Source organism: Marmota marmota, unplaced genomic scaffold (genome assembly GCF_001458135.2).
Source record: "Marmota marmota marmota unplaced genomic scaffold, marMar, whole genome shotgun sequence".
Taxonomy (NCBI): Eukaryota; Metazoa; Chordata; class Mammalia; order Rodentia; family Sciuridae; genus Marmota; species Marmota marmota.
The window spans coordinates 71,210,749-71,216,085 of record NW_026000026.1 but is presented as its reverse complement, the minus strand read 5'-3'; the positions used below and the strand labels follow the sequence as shown (position 1 = coordinate 71,216,085).

The following is a 5,337-nucleotide window of genomic DNA, read 5'->3' as shown; positions in this document are numbered from 1 at the left end:
TAAATGTAAAAGAGTCCCTCACACCATATGCAAAAATTAACTCCTTGTGGATCAAAGACCCAAAAATAAGAGCTTAAAATGTAAAGCTTCTAGGAGAAAAATAGCTGTAAATCTTCATGTCCTTGGATTAGTTCATGATTTCTAAGGTATCACATTATAAGCACAAGCAACAAAAGAAAAATAGTTAAATTGGAATTCATTAAAATTAAAAATGTTGGGCTGGGGTTGTAGCTAGTGGTAGAGTGCTTGCTTAGCACACATAAGGCACTGGGTTCAATCCTCAGCTCCACATAAAAAAATAAATAAATAAAGTAAAATTAAATAAATAAAGTATTGTGTTCATCTATAACTAAAAAAAAATAAGGAAAAAAATAAAAATGTTTGTGCTTCAAAGGTCACCACTGAAACAGTGAAAGATAACTCACACTGGGAGAAATTTTTTCAAATTTTATATGTATCTGATAAGAGACTTGTATGTATAATAGATAAAGAACTCTTACAACTCAACCATAAAAAGATAAATGATATAATTAAAAATAGGCACATAAAATTAACCAAATTATATTGTGTTCATGTATAAATATATTACAATGAATCCCACCATTAAGTATAATTATAATACACCAATAAAAAATTTTAAACAAATAGGTAGATAAAATAGGCACACATAATTTTTATTTTTTAATTATACTTCAATAAATCTGGAAGAGAAAATAGGCCAAGATGTGAAGAGAGATTTCTCCAAAAGAGAGATACAAGTGGCTGATATATACCAAAAAAAGAGGTTCAACATCATTATTCACCAGGGAAATGCAAATCAAAACCACAATAAAATAATGTAATAATCCAAAAACTATTTGATTGTATTCTTTAATTGGGTAACTGAATTCTATAACAAGGTATCCACTAGGATAGCTAGAAATGAAAAGTCAAATAATAACGAATAATGTGGAGAAAACAGAACCCTCATAAACTGCTGGTGGGAGTGAAAGAAGGTGTAACCACTTTGGAAAACACACACTGGCAGTGTCCCCAAAGATTAAACATAGATCTATTATATGACTGAGCAACCCCACTTCAGGTGAGATTGAAGGTATTATTTATGACCAAGACAGATGAAAACATATGTCTACACAAAAGCATGTACATAAGTGTTGCTTATTTATAACAACCAAGAAGTAAATATAATTCAAATGTCCATAATTGATGAATATATAAATGATATGTGGTATATCCATTCAAAGGAATACTATTCACCCATAAAGAGGAATGAAATATTGATATATGCTACAATGTGGATGAACCTTGAAGATATTATGCTAAGTCAAAGAAGTCAGTCACAAAAAAATCATATGTTGTATGATTCTAATTGCATGAAATTAGACAAATCTATGGTTTAGGCAAATCTATGAAGACAGAAGCTGATCAATAGTTGCCTAGGGGGTTGGGGGAAAATTTCTAAAGTAAACAATAATTCTTTTAGAGGTGATGAAGATGTTCTAAGATTTATTGGAGTGATAGTTGCACAATTCTATGAATAGAATAAAACACAATTGAATTATACACTTTAAATGGGTCATTGGTATGGTATGTGAGTTATGTCTCAATTAACTTTAAAATGCAGTTATAAGAGGAAAAATCATGGTAGGTACATGTTATGGAAAGTTTTAGATGAGCTTAGGATGTAATTCAGTGATAAATCACTTGCCTAGCATGCACCAGGCACTGAGTTCAATCCCCAGCACTGCAAAAAAAAAAAAAAAAAATTAAATGCTAATTTCAGTGGTAAGGACTGGTTCTCCAGGGCCGCTTTTCTCAAAGGGTGTTTCATATACTATCTAAACCAGAATAGTAACAAATACCACCTCCTGGTATAGTTCAGAATGTTCTGGATGGGATCAGTATTTTGCATTTGTAGAAAGCACTCCAGTGGGGCTACAGCAGGTGCTGAGCCCATTTTGAAAACAGTGTTAGTAAATCCTGCTGTCTCCAGACTCCTCCTGCTCCACTCTGCCTGCACTTGGCTGCCAGATGCGCCTCCACAGTGGATTTTGATTGGGCCACCACCCTGCTCAGAACCTTCCAGTGGGCCCTCTTTCCTCAGCAGGAGCTCCAAGCACTCTGCACGTTATCTCCCATGACTCCATATACATGTCTTTTATGTCCATCAAACTGGTATCTGCCTCATTCTCAACCTCCGTTGTGGGTTCCCACTCTGATCCTCGCCACACTGTCCCACATTCCAGGAATGCATCCCCTGCACCTCCCATCTCATCTTTTGTAATACAAATGTCACCCTAATCTTTTCCTTTTAACAAGCTCATCATCTAGAATTCACTGATAGCCTTTCCTCACCTTTTAAGCTACATAATTCTGCTGCTTGCAAATCAGACAAATTGCTAGGAGAGCTTGCCTGTGGATGAGAGCTTAGCCCAGCCCCTGGTAGGAGGGCAGCAACGGAGCAGGTGATACTTACCAGGGCCTGGGGTGATAGAATGTGGTGTGGAGATGCTAGTACCAGCATGACAGGAACATGTTCTGGTGGCAGTCTTTCCTGAGGAGTTCGGTATCTTCCCTGATGACCCAGAGATCTGGACCTGCATCAGATACCACTGGAATGTGGACCGGACCTAGAGGACCCCCTGACCTCCACCAAGCCTGTCAAACCTTGGCAGCTCAGCTGACACCGAGGCTGGGAACTGCTGAGCCAAATCCTCATTTCAATTGGGGACAGAAAGGCTCTGGCCATCCCATTGTCCTCTACCCGCTCCTCAGCAGGAGAGAAAGCGAGAAAGCCATTTACAGCCTATTTGTTAATGAGCTCTTAAAAATAAAATGATGATTGTCAGATAATTATTTTACAAGGCAACAAGAGCCCCCTTGAAACCATTTCAGTAATTACATTAAGACATTCTATTTGTAAGAAGCTAATAGGAAACAAACCATTAATTAGTATTTTGTCTTCTTTCCCTCTGCCCCTTCCCCCTTGAATTACGGGGGTGGGGGGATCCTGGGGCTATACAGCTGGAGTGCAACCAGAAGAGGAAACGACCAGGAGATCCAGGGGCCACAGGGGCCACAGCTCACTGTAGGGGGATCACAGAGAGCAGTGGAGGGTCCCAGGGCTGCTGTGGCCCCAGTGGAACCAGCCGGTCACCTACCGTGGCCTAGGCCCACCTGAATGGAACCCTGTGTGGCCCAACGTCCATTGCTTTGGTCACGGAGTGGAGCAGCTGGTAGTTGTGGGGCAAGCTGAGCTCAACGTGGGAATGTTCCCAGGGGCCTCAGAGCTAGTGGGTGGGGCAGGCACCTGGGCAAACAGAACTAAGAAACGGGCAGGAATGAATCAAGGACAGCTTAAATATGCAGAAATGCAGTTCATACCTCTGGGCAAAAATAATCCCAAACAGAGTTATGTAACGGGAGGGAGGGATATGATAGGAGGGATGAAGCTGCGAGGGGTATGCAGGATGAGTGAATGAGTGAGAGCAAGAGAGAGAGATGGAGAGGGACAGAGAATGGAGTGGGAGGGACCTGGGGGGGTTGGCTGAAGAGCTGAGGAAGCTGTCATCCTGGGTGGGATATATTCATTTAGGGGGAGGTCATTCTGCTAGTGAACCCTGACAGCTCTAAATGACCCTGACCCCTATGCCTGGGGTGGCCTTAAGGGCACTGCAAATGTGTGGGCTTCTTAATCCTAAGGGGCAGGGACAGGGGAAAGCCAGCAGGCACAGGCATGGGGGTTTGGATTCCACAATTTCCCTTTTAAGTCAGTGCACCTTCCTCTGGCCCCCATACTCCACCTCCAGCTCTCTGTCTTCTTCTTCCTGCTATAGGAAGCTCACCTTGACACACCACCCAAGTCACCTAACTCTCCCTCCAAAGAACTTCCAGGAGATTTAGTCTGATTCTCTCCAAAGAAATTAACTATAAATTGCTGCTGCTGTCTTAGCTGTGATTTGTGTCTGTGTAAATTTCGCCCTCCTGCATTGTTAGGATACTGAAGTGCCCAGCTCTGAGTTGGCCACAAAGCAGAGCAACCATTGTCACTGAGCCTGGTGACCCAAGGAGCAGGCAGAGGCAAAGCAGGGGGCAAGGGCACAAAGGCTGTGCTGGGTGTCCCCTCAGGCCATAGACCTATGGAAGCCATTGGTTGCAAAGGGAGCCCTGGGATTAGGGAGTGGTGGTGTTGGAGCTGCAGAACCATTTAAAGGGGAAGATTGTGTATAAAATTACGTCAAAGAGGCACTCAGTAGACATCAGTTGGAACCCCAACACAGTGTGCAATTAGACAAAGGCTTGCGGTAGGCAATTCATTGACCACAGCTGTCAGAACCCAATACTCCAGGGAGGAGGAGAGGGAGCTAGACTCACAGAAAACCTGGGTGATGGAATTAGTGTGGAGAAAACAAACTCAGGGACAAGTATGAGTCGAACAGGGGCCACCCAAGTCAACATCAGCATCCTCGCTGTCTTCCTAGTCATTAGATGCTATTGCAAGGAATTCTGAAGCATCCAATAGCCAGATTCTAGTGCTCAGAGCTCCTGAGACCATCTGTGAGCATGCTGCTTGCCACGGGCAGCTCCATGGACATCCACAGGAAGGGCTCAAAAGAGCACAGGTTTCCAAGCCTCCCAGAGGTTCGAGGGAGACTGCTAGAAGCCTGGCTAGAAGGGCAGCAGTCAATGGCAAGGGAACTGCAAGCAGAACTGGACAAATACTTGGAGACTCAGAGCTCTTCTTTGAAGGTTTATTGCTGGAATGGCCCTTGGAGCACATTTTTATTTCCCTTTGGTTCATAGGCAAGTAGCTGTTGAGGCCCAAATGGAAACTGCCTAGGAACCACCAGGAAAAAAACTGGCTGAGCTAAATCAAAGGAGAATGCAGGTTTCCTGACTCTGTCTCCTTATTGTGTCTGCTCGGAATTTGCAGAACCTGCTCTGGGTGAATTGTGGTATTCACAGCTACAGGGTGGTCCAGGAGCCAGCAGCCCAGAGGTTCTAGAGGTGTTTGTATGGTGGTTCATGCTGGAACTTTCATAAGTTGTTAATTAGGGGCTCCAAGGAGAAGCAAAGGGGTGATTTGGGACAGTAGGAAGAAAGCAAACCGGACCAGAGAAGACCCTGAGACCTGCCACAGCCTCTTTGAAATTAGCATCAGTGAAGCTGTCCATTGGGAATTCCCAAGAGGGCTAGGTATGGCATGGGAACCAGTACCCAGGCCAGGCCAGAGAGGTTGGGCTGTGGTCCCAGGAGCAGCCAAGCCTGGGGTGGCAGGGCTGGGCTGGGTAGGGCTAGGCTGGGCAGGGCTGAGAGAGAGAAGAGAAATTTTTTGCC

At 43.9% G+C, this 5,337-nt stretch overlaps 1 long non-coding RNA gene across 2 annotated transcripts; it reads right to left on the bottom strand.

Annotated features, from left to right (window-relative positions):
- Positions 1-658: 658 nt before the first annotated feature.
- Positions 659-4,000, bottom strand: LOC125619188. Of its 2 annotated transcripts, none has more exons than XR_007350701.1 (3): positions 3,162-4,000; positions 2,477-2,597; positions 659-1,744 (listed from the first exon to the last, which is right to left on the bottom strand). It is a non-coding gene; the product is annotated as an uncharacterized LOC125619188 (long non-coding RNA). The 2 variants fall into 2 exon arrangements; XR_007350700.1 differs by having other exon boundaries at positions 3,178-3,999.
- Between the last annotated feature and the right edge of the window lie 1,337 nt (positions 4,001-5,337).